Source organism: Bubalus bubalis, chromosome 4 (assembly GCF_019923935.1).
Source record: "Bubalus bubalis isolate 160015118507 breed Murrah chromosome 4, NDDB_SH_1, whole genome shotgun sequence".
Classification (NCBI taxonomy): domain Eukaryota; kingdom Metazoa; phylum Chordata; class Mammalia; order Artiodactyla; family Bovidae; genus Bubalus; species Bubalus bubalis.
In genome coordinates, this window is record NC_059160.1 from 107,023,606 (window position 1) to 107,043,561 (window position 19,956).

The 19,956-nt window shown below is 41.7% G+C and overlaps 2 long non-coding RNA genes across 3 annotated transcripts in view; one reads left to right on the forward strand and one right to left on the reverse strand.

Moving 5' to 3' along the window:
• Positions 1 to 19,956, reverse strand: part of LOC112584643 — a 489,459-nt gene that overhangs the window by 193,695 nt on the left and 275,808 nt on the right. The gene's annotated exons all lie outside the window — the stretch shown is intronic.
• Positions 385 to 2,254, forward strand: LOC123333342. Its single transcript, XR_006550675.2, has 2 exons — positions 385 to 677; positions 2,114 to 2,254. It is a non-coding gene; the product is annotated as an uncharacterized LOC123333342 (long non-coding RNA).

Here is a 19,956-nt window from a genome sequence, read left to right on the forward strand (position 1 = left end):
GAAGGTTACTGAAGAGGTTTGTCATTCCCTTCTCCAGTGGACCACGTTTTTTCAGAACTCTCCACCATGACCCATCCATCTTGGGTGGCCCTAAACAGCATGGCTCATAGTTTCATCAAGCTAGACCCCGTCCATGTGATCAGTTTGGTTAGTTTTCTGTGATTGTGGTTTGCATTCTGTCTGCCCTCTGATGGATAAGAGGCTTGTAGAAGCTTCCTGATGGGACAGACTGGCTGTGGGTGGATATGGGTTTTCTTCTGATGGGCAGGGCCATGCTCAGTAAACTTTTAATCCAGTTTTCTGTTGATGGGTGGGTCTGTGTTCCTCCCTGTTGTTTGGCCTGAGACCAAACTAAGGTGGGGAATGGAGACCTCCTTCAAAAGGAGTTATGCCAGCACTGTGGTATTCAGTGCCTCGACCCACACCTCTGCCAGCGACTCCTGGACACTCACAGGCAAGTCTGACTCAGTCTCTTATGGGGTCAGTGCTCCCTTCTCCTGGCTCCTGGTGTGCACAGTTTTGTTTGTGTCCTCCAAGAATCTGTTTCTCCAGACAGGTGGAAGTGCTGTAATCAAATGCCACTGGCCTCCAAAGCCAAATCCCTGGGGGATCTCAGCCTCTTTGCCAGATGCCCAAGTTGGGAAATCTGTTGTACATCCTAGAACTTTCATAACAGTGTAAGCACTTCTTTGGTATAATTGTTCTCTAGTTTGTGGGTCGTCTGCTCAGTGGTTCTATGATGGGTCTAATGGTGACACGTAAACTAACCTGACTTAAAAATTTTGTTTTTAAAAGAGCCATTTCCATAGAATGAATAGTATCAGTCCAAGGGGAAAAAAAAAAAAAAAAGAATGTCCTGTTCAGAATGGTAAAAACGGAGAAATAGATAGTGGCCAGTCTAATTTAGGAAATGGAACCCAGTCAAACGGAAAAATTGAGAATCAAAAAATTTTAAAAATCTAACTAATGCTGTGTATAAACATTTCTGGAATAAAGTGGAGAATTGAAGTAATTATCTGGATATCTAAAGCACAAAACAGAGAAGGCCATGGCAACCCACTCCAGTACTCTTGCCTGGAAAATCCCATGGACAGAGGAGCCTTGGTAGGCTGCAGTCCATGGGGTTACAAAGAGATGGACATGACTGAGCGACTTCACTTTCACTTTTCACTTTCATGCATTGGAGAAGGAAATGGCAAATGGCAATGGCAACCCACTCCAGTGTTCTTGCCTGGAAAATCCCATGGACAGAGGAGCCTGGTGGGCTGCAGTCCATGGGGTCGCTAAGAGTCGGACACGACTGAGCAACTTCACTTTCACTTTTCACTTTCGAGCATTGGAGAAGGAAATGGCAACCCACTCCAGTGTTCTTGCCTGGAGAATCCCAGGGACGGGGGAGCCTGGTGGGCTGCCGTCTATGGGGTCGCACAGAGTCGGACACGACTGAAGCGACAGCAGCAGCAGCAGCAGCAAAGCACAAAAATATAAATGTTTCTGTTCCTTTATTTAGATATTTCAGGGAAAGTTTTACTTGGAATGTTCACTTTATTTATGCAGTCATGAATTAGCATTTCTCCACAAAAAAAAAGGCTGAGTAATGACTTTACTCAAGGGTTGAGAGTAATTAAAGAGAACATAGATTCATAAATATCTTAAACTTCATACTTCACATAGCTTCATAGGACTTTGAAAGCCTTCTAAGAAATTGGGGCTCATCCTAAAGCTAAAAGAAGCCATCCATACAATCATAATTGTATTTGAAAAAATGTACTCTGGATACAGTATGGAGAATTTGTCAGAACAAAGGAGGAAGGTAATAATATAGATGCCACAGTAACAGAAGGCGAACGTGCTGTGTTTTGTTCTGTAATTCAACTTCTTTCTCTGTCTCCTTTTCTCTTTGTTTATATTTTCAGTTCAAGTGTCATCCTTTCTAAGGAACAACTTCATAAATTCCAACGTATTCTGTAAAGTCATCCATCCCTGCTTTTGTGCCCCATTAAACTCAGAATACATTTCTACCCTCTTACATAAACCATTGAATTGTGTACTTATTTACATCCATTCTTATCCTGGCCAGTGAATTCTTAATGAAAGTTATTTTTGTTTCCAGGATCTAACACAATGTTTGGACTTGTGCTTATCAACAAAGCTCTGATTGACATAAGAAACAGTTTGGTACTATTTTCCATATCTTCCCTAAAGACCACTCTTAAAAAGACATTTTGAAAATAGCCATTTTGGTAAGTACTACTGAGTTACTTGAACAGCACTATAATTAAAGTTGTTTAAGGAAGATATCTTGTCTGTTGTTCATACCACATCCCCTGGGCCTAAACTAATGTCTGGCATACAGTAGGCACTCAATAAATATTTAAAGAATAAATAAAAGAACAACTTTTTAAATTCAAGTTTCAGCTTTCCCCTTCATTTGAAAAAGGTCATCTACCACTGGTATATGTAAAAATCATAATTCACATCTACTTTTAGGGTCTTCAATTATTTGCCTACCATAAATTGGAAACATTGACTAAGATAATCATCAGTAATGGTGGTTCAACAGCTGAAGGGTTAGTGTAGGGTGGGTTCTCTCCTGCCACAAAGTCTTAAACATAGAAAAATGGTAGACTTGATACTCTAGCTGCCTTGGTCCAAAAGAAATGCAATCATAAATTAAACCTTTCAAAGGGGAATTGTACTGTAGATGCACCTTGTTTCCTTGACCTTGATCACCGTTTTTCATTCAATATATTCTTGATATATTTTCAAACCTGACTAGTACAAATGCAATATCCTCTATGTAAATTATGTCCTTTATACTATTTGGTTTGGCATTTGCCACCCTATCTCACCAGGCCATATGTGGATCTTAGCAAGTAATACATTCTCCAAAGTCCCAAAAGTGCATTGCTTATTCTAGAGCAACAGTGGGAGGGAGGGTGGAGAAGGACAGATTTTGGCAATCAGACTAGTCTCCTTCCAAACTCTGTGTCCCTCTCCCTTTCCCTTCTTCCCATCTTCTCTCTCTCCCTCACATTCACACACACACAGACACACACACACACACACACACACACACACACACACCCCCCCCATATGGCTCTGAAAGAAAACACAGTCCATGACCACAAGCTAAACAATCAAGGTCTGTAGAGAAGAACACACACCTGAAAAACCCAGGCAACAATGACAACATCACTATAATATTATGCAGACCCCACTCCTCCTCATCTGTATTATTAATAGTTTCCTGGGGCTGATGTAACAAATTACCAGAAAATGCATGATCTCAAACAACAGGATTTATTCTCTCAAAGTTCTAGAAGGTGGAAGTCTGACATCAAGATATCAGCAAGGCCATGCTCTCTGAAGGTTCTAGGGAAAATCTTTTCTTAAAGGTTTAGGGAAATTCTCTGCCTACACTGCTGTTGGCAATCTTTGATCTTCCTAGTTTGTAGAGTCATCACGCAAATCGATGCCTCCCTTGTCACCCAGTGTCCTTCCCTCTGTGTATATTTGTCTTTATATCTCTCCCCCCTCTTTTTATAAGGACACTAATCATATTGGATAAAGGGCCCATCCCAATCCAGGGTGACCTCATCTTAAATAATTATATCCTCAACAATCCTATTTTGAAATAAAGTAAATTCTAAAATCCTGGAAAGATATGAATTTGGTGGTGAGCAGGGCACTACTCAACTTAGTACACCACTTTGGATAAACCTCTGGCTAAGCTATGCTGTGGGCATGGTACTGACCTGTAATAGCAAATGGAATCATTACTAGAATCTTCTATTACAACAATCTACAGAAGCTTTAAAATCATAGCATTAATTTTTCTGAATTCAATATGAGGCTAGTATCTTCTTACCCTGAAAGTCTGATGCTATATGTAGGTGATAACATTCATGGAAAGTTCATAATTTTTTCACATGGAGGCTGTTGCAAAGCTCCCTGTTTTAACACATAGGTCTTTCTATCACTTCTCTCTTAGCAGCTTCAATGTAATTTTTTTTAAGTAGTTGTCCATATGTCTGTAACAACTGCACTAAAGGAAATTTAGTAAAAGACATGGTTTTCCTTTATAACATCAATTATAAATAAAACATGAACAATCAAATCTACACTATCCCCAGCTTCCTGCCCCACGAGCAGTCTGGATAAAACACTCAACACATTATTTCTACCTGTGCTAATTACAGTAGTGATTTTCATACATTTACTTATAAAGACACTATTTCCTTTCATTTTTTCTCTAGCTTTAAGAAAGATTCAATGCCCATGTATAAATACTTTATACGTAATGAATATGACTGCTGCTGCTTTCTATCAGCTTTTCCTCATTTACTCTCCCTCATCTCTTTCCTTGATCACATCAATTATTAATCTTAAACTCTGTGATTGTTTCCCTTAGACAAAGAAAATGGACACTTTCAAAATATTTTAGGAGCAAATAGGGTTTATTAGAGATAACTGAAGGCGCTTCTCTGTTTTATTTCCATTACTCTGATGACGCCTGCAGTCATGAGGACCACATTGACTATGGAATAATGCTTTTGTTTCTCTGAGGAGGAGCTCGAATTCCATTTCTGATCATAAGCTGGTTTGTGGTACACTCTCTTATAAATATATACAGAATTCAGATTATTTTCCCTTAACCTTGTTCATATGTAGACTTTATGAAACTGCTATTTCCCCTGCCTTGGGAGCTCTTCCTGCAGCTGTACACTAATTAAAAGAGCATTTTGTTAAGCAGTGGGAGTCCAGAACATATGGAGATTGGAAGTATTTGTGGTCTTGCCCTTTTCCCAGATTAGGTTAAGTAAATCCGGGCCCAACAGCATCAGAGGAGGACTCTACCATTTATTCTTATCTTTGTAGGAAAGCGCCTGTTCATCCCTGTTTTCTGTCACTAAGCTAATTCTCTATCCATGACTAAACAATTCCTCCCTGGATTCGTTGCAATTTCACAGTAACTCACATTCTTAGAAAATAGCCCTTGATGAGGAACTTTGCCAAAATCCAAATGAAGTCTAAATAACACATATTCCCTAGCCCTCACTAATTCATTATTTTAGTTACCCACTCAAAGATCTATAATAGTCAAGCATGATTTCATTTTACAAAAACCAGGTTCATTTCCTAATAGGAGGACATATTTATTTATTCTTTCAGCATTGTTACTTTTTATCATAGATTCTACTGGTTTATTGGCTCCAAACTTTGTACCAGATAAAACGTAAATAGTCCTAGAGAATTATTTACATTTAAAATGTTAATAGAGATTTTAAATTATATGTGTATGTTACTAGGTATTATTCACATAAACCTTATAAAAAGATATTTCAAGAAAGAAAAGTAAAATAGCCCCATAGTTTCCTCAGTCAAAACCAAGGAATGACAAAAACTAACTAAATAAAACGTTCATGACAACATAGATTGTTCAGAGACAGAATTGAAAGACAGAACTATCAGTACTAAGAATAAATTCCCAGACTAGTGATACTCAAGTATATAGTACAGATAAAGCATCCCAGAAGATGGAGAAAGTGAGAATGAGAGAAAGAAAAGAGTAGTAAAGTGTGTTAGCTCACTTGTATGATTCTGAGATTTTGTGGTTCTATTAAATTACTTGCTATTATCTCTAGAATCTAGTTATTTCACAAGAGCATGACACTCTCTTTAGAAAACAAAAATCAACCCAAAGGGGGGACTATGGTATTTTACTTTGTCATATACATCATGTAATAAAGGCTTGACTCTTTTCTAGGAAACTAGATTTTACTATATGTGTTTTCTTATCTAGTAGCGTTGATTATACTACTACTATCCTAGGTTATGTTTAAAGAATAATGTTCTATGTTTTTAAACCATTGCAGTTAATATATGCTCAAAGGTTGAAATCGTTCCATGAGTCATGGCAGGTCAAAACTGGCAGAAAATGGAACAAATAGTTCTTTTTCATTTCATAATTAAATTTTGGTGCGATTTTTCATTTATACATACCGAAAAAGGGCATCTGTAGTTTTGTGACTTAGCATGAATACTCTAAACTATTATTTCTCTTTCCAAACCCCTTGATAACAACTGAACTAGCCAATTACTCTGTACAGTAAGAATTTAGAAATTAACATTTGCATTTGCCAATAACTTATCACTTCTTTCCTTCCAACCCTTTCTGTTACTTGAAATTTGCTTTCATTTCTTTGATTCTGATTTCACAATTGGCCTTCCACATGGCATTTTTTAAAACAAAACTCAATACAGAGTGATAATAGAGATTGTAACAATTGCCTGGGACATTTAAAATCAGTTTTTTTTCCTCTTTTATAAGGGCCATACTAGATTAACATTTTTTTTTTTTTTTTTTTACTGTTCCAGTGGCCAGTTTTCCTTCCGTATCATTATTCTTTCAGTTATACATGAATAAAATTCTCATTAAAAACATTACAAAAAAAACTAAAATTCCTCTCACATCATTGTCAATCCCACTCCTCAGATGTAACCATCATTTTTACATAGATAAGTTTGTATTTTTGTGCATTTACACCCATATATGCACCCACAGAAAATACATAGTATGATTATGTAGGTTTTTAAAAAAATTACAATGCCTTAGACATCTATCATATTACCTATCTCTTTTTAATTCTAACATCATATTCCATACAATGGATATATCACTATTTATTCTCTCGTAGGTGGGCATTTAGTCATTTCAAAATGTGTATCAATAGTGCTATAGTGAATATCCTTATATCTGTTTTCCTAAACACAGAGAACTTAATATCCTTCTTTTCTATTCCTTACCTGATTCAACTTCTATTAAATGTCATTCAGGGTATCTCAAATATTACTAATCTTCAAAATTCTACATAATAGTATTCTTTTTTAAACTATTCTCAGAATATGGTTGACTTTCTATTTTGACACAATATAGCCTAGTTTATTTTACAGTTACTTGTCTACTCCTTGGGATATCCAGGTAGTTTTCACCCATTAATCAAATCTTTATAAGTATGTTCTATGTTACAAAATATTGTTCTAAGTACTAGCAATGTACAAGAGACAAAACACTAGAGGTTCTGCCCATATGAAAAAGAAAGGACTGTCTTGCATATATTCTCTTTCAGTGCTGTGCATATCATAATTGATAGAAATGTTCAATAAATCTTTTGCTAAGGCTGACTTATACTATGACATAAATAAATGAGCTAAAGGTAACTATATACATAGTGTGATAGTTAATTTTATGTGTCAACTTGTTTGGGCCATGGTGCCCAGCTCTGCAGTCAAACATTCTGGATGTTTCCACAAGGATATTTTTAGCTGAAATTAACATTTAAGTCAGTGGATTTTGAATAAGGTAGATTGCCTTTATAACATGGGTTGGCATCAGTTGAAGATTTGAATAGAACAAAAAGCCTAACACCCCCTGAGCAAGAGAAGATTCTGCCAGTAGGATGGCCTTTGAACTTAAACTGCAGCAAGTCCTCTTCCCTAAGTCTTCAGCCTGATGATATCTGGGCTTCATAGGAGATTTTGAGCATGTCAGCCTCCATAATAACATGAGTCAATTCCTAAAATAGACACATGTGCACATTCACACACAAACACACATACCATATTGGTTCTGTTTCTCTGGAGAACCCTGACTAATGCACAGAGGAAAAATAGTGAAATGGTTTAGTTCTTACTCTGGGAGCATGGATAGGTTTTATAGTAATCTCTATTATCCCTACCCCCCACTTTCTGAGGACTGCCAGCATCAGACTTGACAGTGTACATAGTAGGAACACTTTTCATTGGAAAATTGTACTTCTCCACTCTATTAACAAACTAAAACTTGCAGATGTTACTTTGACCAACAATTGTGTATTGTCTATGTTATTTGAAAGTACATGCTATTTTCACTGTGCTACAGAAGCAGCATGTTATGACAGTATGAAAGATGGCTCCTTTATACTGAACCCCAGAATGAAAAGGCATAGAGACTACAGTTATAACTAATTTACAAGTGCTGAACATAAATGTGAACAAGAGATAGGCCTTGCTTGTTTTACTGATTTTGCAACTTCATTACTACAGCAAAAGTAGCCTTAATGGACTCGTACAGTTGACCCTCGAACAATGAGGTCGTTAGGTACATCCATCCTTTGTACAGCCAAAATTCCACACATAATTTAGAGGAAGCCCTCCATACATGTGGTTCCTCCATATCTGCAGTTCCACATCCATAGATTCAGCCAGACATAGATTGTGTAGAACTATCAGATTTATTATTGAAAAACAAATCTTTGCACAAGTGGACCCTAGTGGTTCAAACTCATGTTGTTCAAGGGTCAACTGTACTGTCTCAATGGATTATTGAACTAATGCCTTCACCCATCTCCAAAAAAATTTATAAAAAATATTTTGTGTGTAAATGGATGAATAAAGAAAGGTACTCCTCCCTCTTGTCTGCTATATTTAAAGTGGAAAACCAACAAGGACCCACTGTAAAGCACATAGAACTCTGCTCAATATTATGTAGCAACGTGGATGGGAGGAGAGTTTGGGGGAGAATGGATACATATGTCGGGGAGTATGTAATTTCCTTGGTTCTGTCTCATTGCAGCAAAATATTGCAGCGGCGGCCCACCATTACAGCTAGGTTACAGCTCAATTTTATTTGGCAAGCAAAGGACAATACATCCTCAAGGCGTGAGGGCAGGCCAACCCAAAACAGGCACGCAGCTCAATTTTGGCTCTTCTTTTTATATGTTTATTTCTGCCCCTCATGAGCCTACCCTATGTAAATTGGGTGAGCCAGGAGGGCCGTTTGCTTCACCTGAGGTCCTCACTCTGGTCCTCGGAGCTTCCTTTGTTCTATTTTTGTGGGCTTTTTCCTTTCTTTGTCTTTTAGCCACCACTATTTTAGACTCCTTTTTCCTATTCTAACTACCTAAAACTCCCCCCTCAAGAGATGGGCAGCCCAGTTCCTTGGGAGTAGAGGTGTCGCGGTCTCTTTGGCTACTTCCTGCTGAGCTGGGACAGCAAGGGGCATTGGGCCTCCCCCTCTTGCTCGTCTCAAGCCTCAGAGTCCTTATAGTGGTGTCCATCTAAGGGTGAGTGATATTTTCCAAGGTCAGGTGTAGTTTTATATATTCTTGTTAAACTGGCACTGCATGTTGTAGCTTGTTAACCTGGGCTGAGACAAAATGGTTTAGACGATTGATAATACATGGAGCAATCATAAGCACCATCAATATGGTGATAACAGGGATTAGTAGGGGCATTAGCCAACTCTAAATTCACCCTTGCCAGGAGAAGAATCCCCCAAAGAGAGATTGTAGCCACCCTACAAATTCTCCAGCTCATTCTTTGAGGCCCTGTGGGATCTGAAAGGAGAAGGAAATGGCAACCCACTCCACTATTCTTGCCTAGACAGTCCTGTGGATGGAGAAGCCTGGTGGGCTGCTGTCCATGGGGTCGCACAGAGTCGGACATGACTGAAATGACTTAGCATGCATGCATTGAAGAAGGAAATGGCAACCCACTCCTGTATTCTTGCCTGGAGAATCCAAGGGACAGAGGAGCCTGGTGGGTTGCCATCTATGGGGTCACACAGAGTTGGACATGACTGAAGCAGCAGCAGGATTTGAATATTTTTCTTGAGGGCTGTGAGACTTTCTTTAACTTAGCTGGAGGTATTTACCCAGAAACAACACATCTCATTCAAGATGGCTCAAGTCTCTTCTTGTTCAGGGATCAGGAAATTTATCTCCTGTCTATTTTGTGTTGTTCCTGACAAGCTGTGTTGGCTCTTTAGAGCTATCCTGAGCCAAGATGTGTTGGCTCTTTAGAGCTATCCTGAGATAGCTATCCCCAGAGACTTAATTTTAGGGGTGTTCATTAGACTGGCACTCATTTGTAGTCCTGAATAGGTATCTGAGATCTCCCAGGGGCTCACGGGTGTATTGAGTGTCCTCTTCTGTTTTCTTCCATGGCTTGACTCATGAGTAGTGAATCTAGGAGTCATGTGCTGGTACCTTGAATGCTCTGGGGGTAGAAAGTATTACAAGGTAGGGGCCCTTCCATGTGTGCTGGAGCTGAGTCTTTGGGGACCCATCTTTCCAGACTTTAATAGGACTTGAATCCATGGAGCATATACTGGTGGGTCTTTAGAATCTTTTGGGTCCTGGTTGACACCCCACAAGCATATATCCTTCTGGAATTGCACAATGGCCATGGTATGAGACCAGAAGGTCTGAGCCTCTGGATCTAGGAAGAGGTCATTGACATAAGCAAAAGGTCTCCCATATAGCATCTCATAAGGACTAAGACCAACCTATTCCTTAAGGGTCATACAGGTGCAGAGGAGAGCTATTGGTAAAGGCTCCTTCCAACCCAGGGTAGTCTCCTGGGTTATCTTTTTTATCACTGATTTTAAGAATTGGTTGGCTGTTTCTACTTTACCTGAAGACTGAGGCCTTCAGGCACAATGGAGATAACAAGTAATGCCCAATGCTTTAGAGACCTCTTGGTAACATTAGAAATAAATGATGTTCCATTGTCACTTTGTAATGACCTGGGCAGACCAAATCTCAGAATGGAGCAGTTTCTTCCTTTTTTTTTTTTTTTTTTTTTTTTTTTTTTTTACCACTTCCTCAGCCTTCTCAGTCCGGGTGGGAAAGCGTTCAATCCATCTTGTGAATGTATCGTGACTAATAGGTATTTATACTCTTGAGAAACTGGCATCTGGGTGAAGTCCATCTGCCAGTCCTCTCCTGGGTAGGTCCCACGCCATTGGCTGGGCTGGGCCAGCTGGGGTCTTCGACCACCTAGGGCAAGTGGGACAAGGAGACCACTTGCCTTATAGCTGTTTGGAGGCCTGTTCCTCTGAAGGACCTTTCTAGTAGTCTTTGGAGGGCCTTTTCCCCTAAATGAGTGATGGCATGTAAAGAGTTAATGAACTTCCACTGGGGGTTCCAGGCAGAAAAAGGAGTTCCTCCTTTTGGAACCACTCCATATGATCTTGGAAGTCCTCATTCTTAGCTTAAGAGTCTCACCTTCAGTATATGAAGGAGTTTCTGGCAAATTACTCTGTGAAACTAAGGTGGCAACCCCTATTAGGTCTTGTTCTGTATAAGTGCTCTCTTAGCTGTCTGATTGGCTGCTTGATTCCCTCATGCCTCGTCTGTGCTCCCTTTTTGGTGTCCTTTATGATGGGAGACTGAAACCTCAGCGGGCAGATGGACTGGCTCCAAGAGCCTAAGGATGCGATCACCATACTTGATTGGGGACCCTCGGGTGGTCAAGTGGCCTCTTTCTTTCCAAATACCAGCATGTGCATGTAGCACCAGAAAGGCATACTTGAAGTTAGTGTAAAAGGCTACTCTTTTTCCTTTCCCAGCTCTAAAGCTTGAGTCAGGGCTATGAGCTCAGCTAATTGGGCTGATGTACCTGATGGCAAAGGTTTAGCCTATATGGTCTCAAAATTGGAGACTACTGCATATCCAGCTCTTCTTTTTTCATCCAAAACAAAGCTGCTTCCATCAGTGTACCAGATTTCCTCAGCGTTGGTCAGAGGATCTTCTGACGTTCCTACTCGGTGTTTTTGTCCAAGGTTTCTGGGCAAGAGTGAAAGGGGAGATAGCTCTCAGGGGTAGGCTGGAGGGTAGCTGACTTAAGAACCTCACAAGGGGATATTGTGAGGCCTGGATTTTCCATCAGCTGTACTTGATATCTGAGGATCCTTTGATCAGACATCCATAAATGGCCTCTCCCATTCAGGAGTTTCTTCACTTGGTGGCTGGTAAAAATAGTTTGTCCCCAGAAGAGAGTTTGAAAGCATCTTCTGTCACAACTGCAACAGCTCTGAGATTTTGAAGGCAAAGAGGCCAGCCTTAGGCAGTTGGGTCGAGCCTCTTGGATAAGTAAGCTCAGGCTGGGGCTCGGGTCCCAACCTTTGAGCTAACACTCCCAAGGCTATTCCTTTCTTTTCATGGACATAAAGTTGGAATGCTTTTTCTGGGTCTGGCAACCTCAAGGTGGGTGCTAGAGGTAAGGCTTGTTTTACTATAGCCTCCTTCTTTGAGGATTTCCCCCACATCAATGGGATTGAATCATCCCATCCCTTCAAGCTTTCATATAAGGGCTGGGCAATTAGACCATAGTTGGGTATCCAGATTCTACAATACCCAGTTAGCCCTAGGAAAGCTCACAATTGCTTTCAAGTTAGGGGGTGGCAACTGGAGGATTCCTTATACTCAATCAAAGGACAGCCTCCTGGACCCATGTGTAATCTGAACTCCCAGGCAAGTGACTTTTATCTTGATCATCTGTGCCTTATCACAAGAGACTTTATATCCCCTGTCAAGTTTAGAACCTTAATTGTATGTTTCTGGGCATTTTTCTCATGTGGAGAGCAGATTAGTAGGTCATCTTCATATTGTAATATTTTTCCATTAGGTCCCAGGTCCAGATCTAGGAGATTCTGGCTAAGAGCCTTCCCAAACAAGTTGGGGCTATCTGTTAACCCCTGAGGAAATACCGTCCAAGTCATCTGTTGTTGTTTTCTCCTGGAGCCTCCCACTTAAAGGCAAAAAGGTATTGGGATTCTTTAGCCAGTGGTATGCAAAAGAATGCATCCTTGATATCCAGGACTGTAAACCACTTGGCACTGTGTGGGATTTCTCCCAAGATTACATAGGGATTGGGTACTGTGGGATGGAGAGGGACTACCACTTCATTTATGATCAGGAGATCTTGAACCATTCATCAGGTCCTGTCCTTTTTCTTTACAGGGAGGATCAGGGTATTACATGGTGAATTTGTGGGGATCAATAGCCCACAGGCAAAGAATTTATTTATTAGAGGCTGCAGTCCTTCATGAGCTTCTCTTCTGAGGGGGTATTTTTTTCCAGTTTGGAAACTGACTGGGATCTCCAAGGACAATGATGACCAGTTCAGCTTGGTAGGCTCATCCAGTAGTCCCTTGGTCCCATACCTGGGGGTTAATTTTGTCCTCCCATAGTTTTTGGTCCCTCCCTATTGGAGAGGGTGTAATGGGTTCTTCAGTAGTAACCAGAAGCTTTAGGGCTCCAGGGGCTGAAAAGCTTCCCATCACAAGGGTGGTCCCAATTTAGTGAGTATATCTCTTCCCAATAGGGGAGTAGGACACTCAGGGGCCATCAGAAACTGACTGGAAAATATTTGTCCATTCCAGAAACAAATAAGTGCTTGGGTGAATCTATCTGTAGTTGTTTTTCCTGGAGTACCCCAAATGGTACAGGTTTGGGAGGAGAAATAGGAGGTCAGGACAGAGTAGGTAGCCCCTGTGTTAACCAAGAAATTCTCAGACCTATTCTCCACAGCCAGTTGCACCCTTGGCTCCAGCCCCGTGATGGTTATCTGTGACAGGCGGGCTGGCTGGAGCGGGCTGCTTCAGTCCTGTTGAACGTCATGAGGGAAGGCTTGGAGCTTGACCTTGAGGCTCTCGGGTCCCAATGGCACAGTGCTGCCCAATGTCTAAACGGATGGCATTTGTAGCAAGTCATTTTAGGAGACTTGTTTCAGTTTGGACACTGTCTGGCCCATTGTCCTGCCTATCTATGCATTTGGCTTGTGCCTTGTCCTTTAAGGACTCAGGGTTTGCCATAGGGCTTCCCTGGAGGGCGGCCAGCATCTGGTAATGCCTTGTCTCTTTCCTTTTCTCCCTTTCCTGGGCCTTGGTCTTCCTCTCCTGTTCTCTGTTATAAAAGGTATTGGTGGCTGTCTGGACCATCTCATCTAAAGAGGCAGCAGGGTCCTGCTGCTGTAGCTGTTGTAACTTTATCCTGATGTCTGATGCACACTGGGACAGGAATTTGTCCTTTAAAATCACCTGTCCCTCGTAAGAGTCTAAGTCCAGATTGGTAAACTTTTTGAGGGCTTCTTTTTGCCTTTCCAGAAAGGCAATTGGGGATCTCACTGGGCTCCTGACTTATTGCTGAGACCCAGGCATAGCTGATTACTTTTTGCTTGGATGCTTTTAGTCCTGTCTTTACACAGATCAGAAAATAATCCCTTTCCCAGATGTGCTCAGGGCCATTATAATTCCAGTTAGGAGGGGACCGCAGTTTCCCCCACTGCGTATTTATCATCTGTGAAGGTGATATGTGAAGGTGACATGTGAAGCCCCGTAGCATACCTTTGGACTTCCTTTAAGACCCTAGCATACTCAGGGTCAGATAAAGTTTGACTAAATATGACCTTGATATCCTTCCATGTCAAGTCAAAGGCCAAGGTAATGTGTTGGAATGTATCCATATATTTTCCTGGTTCATCTGTATAGCTTCCCAGGTCTTGTTTGATCTGTCTTAGTTCTAAGAGGGAGAAGGGCTTATGGACCTCGGTTGATCCAAATTCTCCTCCAGTTTCAACTAAGGGACATACTTGAGTTGGCTTTTGTGGAGGGGGTGCTCCCGGATATGGGGGCATATTTGGATATAAGGAAGGAGGGCCATGCAACTCAGAAGCCATGGGAAGTGAGCCTCTTTGTTGTCTGTGCCTAACACCATTTGCCTAGTACGCTCACTTTTAGGGCATACAACAATTCCGTACTTAAAAGAGAGTTCCTTCATATCTCTGAGTCAGAAGAAAATTTGGACATAGGGGATCTCTGTCCATTTCCCTTGTCTTTTGCAGAATAAGTCTAGCTGCAGGATGGTATTATAATGTAAACTCCCATCCTCAGGCCAGTGTTCCTTATCCCCCAGAGGATATCTTGGCCACGCACTGGTACAAAGGAATTTTAAGCTACTTCTCCTTAGAGTTAGAAGATTGAACAGCTTCCAGTTAACAAGGATGCATCTCAAGGGCATCTGTCGGCAAGTGGATTGGTTATTTCCCACCTGAAATACAGTGATGACAGGGAGGAAAAGAAAAAAAACTAATAGGCCTCCTATTTTTATGGGTGGACTTCCTTAGGGGTGAGTCTTTCTGAAGTTTATCCTACCTAGTACTGTTGCAATATGAGAGCCAGGAGTCCCCAGGTCAGAGTGAAGATCCCCAGACATGCTGAAGTATGACAGCCTCCTGGAGATCGAATCCCCAGGCAGGCTGAGACAGGTCAGCCTCCTGAGAATTGGGTCCCTGGGCAGGTCAATGCTTGCCAACCTTCTGGGACCGGCAGATCCCTGAGCAGGTTGAGGTGTGACAACCTCTAAAGGATCAGATCCCTAGGTAGGTTGAGGCAAGTTGAACTCCTGGGACACTGGACTGGTGGATCCATGAGCAGGCTGAGCCATGACAACCTCATGGGGACTGGATCCCTAGGCAGGTCAAGGCAGGTCGACCTCCTGGGGCCCCCAGGTTGGAGTTGGCCATCCCCAGTCTCCAGCATGACCATTGCTGGGTAGGATTAAGGGAATGTAATCTTAACTCATTGCTGGTTTGTCCACCATGGATAGGAATAGATACCATGATGTAAAGTGGTCCAAACCTGTGCCCTGAGACAGGGAACATGGTGAAATAGCCATAGGCCTTATCCTTTTATTGCTCTGAGGGAATGTAAATCACTGATTTCCTCCCCTAGTTCTCCATAAGAGCAGTTTAGGGTGTTTTCAATGGCAAACATTTCATTGACATAGACCCACTCTAGGTAATAACAGAAGTAATGACAAAGGGGTGTGTTATCTGGTCCTGTTAGGGACATTAAGAGTATTTTAATATTAAATGGGGTGGAGGGATATTGCCTACAAGGGGGCAGGGTCCTAGTTGTAGGAGTTAGTTGGTGGCTTAAGAACAAATTGATATGACGCAACAGAGCAGATGTTCCATAAAAATTGAGTGGAGATTTGATTGGGGGGTATGTTTGTAAATTTAAGATAAGGGTGGTAAGGGCTTGGGCTCAAATAGCCTGCAGGGCTAACTCCGAAAGTGACAACCATTATCCCTGGAAGCCCAATTTCCCTTGAAGGGATGTCACCAACAGATGGACTTCTAGCAGGCATTATGTGCCTGTCACCCGCCCTAGCACTGAGAGATGCTGTTGTTGCAAGTATTGTAGGAAACGTGGAAAATGAAGGCCTGAATATCTAGTGGGATTGGATACCATACAGTATTTCCCTCCCAAGGGCCAGCTACTTTCTGGTTGTCCTTCCAGAAGACTGTAGAGGCAACATTGTGGGCCTGGACAGGGCTCAGGAAAAGAGCATGAAACAGGAGGGAAGGGGGCAGGGCACAGCTTTTGAAATAATGACATAGCCCAAGGGCATAACATAAACCAATTAAAATCAAATGGGTCCAAGATGACAGACAAGTCAATTTCAACTAAACCTTGATTCTCAATCTGGAAGCTAAATGACACATCCAGAATTCCAAGGCACTATCAAAAGACCAAGGAGTGGGTGGTTTTCCGATTGTTGGAATGATCCTCCCACTCATTAGCATATGAAACACCCAGCTCATGAAAACTAACCACCCCACATTCCATGGCCAACACACTCGATGGCCCACTCTCTTGGAGTGTGCTTCTCTCTAAGTCCGAACAATCCACCTCTTACCTATGGCTGTATCTCTTACTGAATTTTTTTTGCAATAAGACATCAAGAACCTCAGCTTCATTAGATCCTGAAACCAGGTACCATGGGTTTAGGCCAGACTCAAGTTCCAATCAGATACAACTGAGTGACTTAGCATAGCACAGAGTCCCTGCCACATGGGTTTGAGTACCAATCTTAGGTTAAAAGTTTCAAACACAACTTTCAGAAATGGGAAGATGATGACCTGCCCAATACTTTTGTGAGCAGTGGCACAGATGGAGAGAGGGGCTGAAGGACAGGAGGAAAAAGCAGTGGGGAAAATGTGCTGAGGAATCCCCTTCATAACCTGCCAGAAAATCTGCTAAATATCTACCTGTGCTCACAATTTTGATTGACCTGATCCTTGGTACAAAAAAAGATTAAAGACAGAAGAACCCTCACCTGCTTGGGCAACAGCTACTAAGGCAAAGAAGATAGTAGAGGCTTTCGGACACACTGGGAAGTAGCCCCCTGGCAGTGTCCCTCGGTTGCACCCATTGCTGCTTGCCTGTTCACAGGGAGTTCAAGGAAACAAGAAACAAGAGACTGTAAAGGAATTAAGATTTTGTTAGCCATATATCCTTCCAGGGGTGAGGACCTCCTACCTTAACCAGAGGTCTTCTGAAATCTGAGACTGAACTGTGTGAGCTTTCTGCTTAGTTTGTTTTTGCTGTCCCAGTTTCCAGCACGCTGGGCTTCTTGTCACTTTCACTGCATTGGGTTTTCTTCACATTCAGCTTCTACTACGTGAGCTTTTGCTGAGTTGGGTTTCTGCTGTGCTTGGCCTCTGCCTCACAGGGGCCGAGCTGGGGTTGTTTCAACCAGGTTAAATCCAAGTCACGGCACCAGATATGTCACAGGAGTATGTAATTTCCTCAGTTCTGTCTTGCCACAGCAAAAATTTGAAGTGGTGGACCAGTGTTACAGCTCGGTTACAGCTCAGTTTTATTTGGCAAGCAAATGAAAATACATCCTCAAGGTGTGAGGGTGGGCTGACCCAAAACAGGCACACAACTCATTTGTGGCTCCTCTTTTGAAATGTTTTTTCTCCTCCGCCTGAGCCTGCCCCATGTATATTGGGCTAGCCAGGAGGGCTGTTTCTTCACCTGAGTTTCTCACTCCAGTCCTCGGACCTTCCTTTGTTGTATTTTCACTGGCTTTTTCCTTTCTTTGTCTTTTGCTGCTGCTGCTAAGTCACTTCAGTCATGTCCGACTCTGTGTGACCCCACAGACAGCAGCCCACCAGGCTCCACCATCCCTGGGATTCTCCAGGCAAGAACACTGGAGTGGGTTGCCATTTCCTCCTCCAATTCTTTGTCTTTTAGCCACCACTAATTTGGACTCCTCTTTTTATATTCTAACTACCTAATCCCAAGGGAACATTTCATGCAAAGATGGGCTCAATAAAGGACAGAAAAGGTATGGACCTAACAGAAGCAGACGATATTAAGAAGAGGTGGCAAGAATACACAGAAAAACTGTACAAAAAAGATCTTCACAACCAAATAATCATGATGGTGTGATCACTCCCTTAGAGCCAGACATCCTGAAATGCAAAGTCAAGTGGGTCTTGGGAAGCATCACTACAAATAAAGCTAGTGGAGGTGATGGAATTCCAGTTGAGCTATTTCAAATCCTGAAAGATGATGCTGTGAAAGTGCTGCACTCAATATGCCAGCAAATTTGTGGCCACAGGACTGGAAAAGGTCAGTTTTCATTCCAGTCCCAAAGAAAGGCAATGCCAAGAATGTTCAAACTACTGCACAATTGCACTCATCTCACACACTAGTAAAGTAATGCTCAAAATTCTCCAAGCCAGGCTTCAGCAATACGTGAACCGTGAACTTCCAGATGTTCAAGCTGGTTTTAGAAAAAGCAGAAGAACCAGAGGTCAAATTGCTAACATCCACTGGATCATCAAAAAAAGCAACGGACATGAATTTGGGTAAACTCTGGGAATTGGTGATGGACAGGGAGGCCTGGCATCCTGCAGTCCATGGGGTTGCAAAGAGTCAGAGACGACTGAGCTACTGAACTGGACTGAATACATATATATGCATGGCTGAGCCGTTTTACTATTTACCTGAAACTACTACAACATTTTTAGTCAGCTATACCCCAATACAAATTAAAAGCTAAAAAAAAAAAAAGTTTTGTGTGTGGATGGATGGATAAATAAATGTATTCCTCCTCCCCCTCAAGCGATAGGGTTCACATATATCTCATTGAATTCTCAAATAGTTTTTATATTAAAAAACATTAATAATCACCACAAAATAGATGATGGAAAAGAAGATGTTCACAGTAAGTTGCAACAAGTATTCTAAGAAAGAAGCCTTCAGTAGATTTCTGTGTTATTCTTATATACTCTGTATTTTAGAAGTTCTCATATGAGGGAGAAAGAAGATTACTCTTTCTGGCTAAGATGTCCAGCTATAAGACAGAATTCATTCATTACATAAAATATATATCAAGTACCAACTCTGCTAGAGCATATAGGAAGCACTGATGACAAGTGAGATATGGTATCTGCACTTTTGGAGCTTATATTCTAGAGAAAGACACTACCAATTTGGTTTTGTTTTTTTTTTGTTGTTGTTGTTGTTGTTTTTTAAGTATAGTGAATAAAGTAATAAATGCATCTAATCTAAATTTCAGCCTTCCTAGGATTCAGTTCAGTTCAGTTCAGTCGCTCAGTCGTGTCCGACTCTTTGCGACCACATGAATCGCAGCACGCCAGGCCTCCCTGTCAATCACCCACTCTCGGAGTCTACCCAGACTCATGTCCATCGAGTCAGTGATGCCATCCAGCCATCTCATCCTCTGTCGTCCCCTTCTCCTTCTGCCCCCAATCCCTCCCAGCATCAGTCTTTTCCAATGAGTCAACTCTTCGCATAAGGCGGTCAAAGTACTGGAGTTTCAGCTTTAGCATCAGTCCTTCCAAAGAAATCCCAGGGCTGATCTCCTTCAGAATGGACTGGTTGGATCTCCTTGCAGTCCAAGGGACTCTCAAGAGTCTTCTCCAACACCACAGTTCAAACGCATCAATTCTTCAGCGCTCAGCCTTCTTCACAGTCCAACTCTCACATCCATACATGACCACAGGAAAAACCATAGCCTTGACTAGACGAACCTTTGTTGGCAAAGTAATGTCTCTGCTTTTGAATATGCTATCTAGGTTGGTCATAACTTTCCATCCAAGGAGTAAGCGTCTTTTAATTTCATGGCTGCAGTCACCATAAGCAGTGATTTTTGAGCCCAAAAAAATAAAGTCTGACACTGTTTCCACTGTTTCCCCATCTATTTCCCATGAAGTGATGGGACCAGATGCCATGATCTTCGTTTTCTGAATGTTGAGCTTTAAGCCAACTTTTTCACTCTCCTCTTTCACTTTCATCAAGAGGCTTTT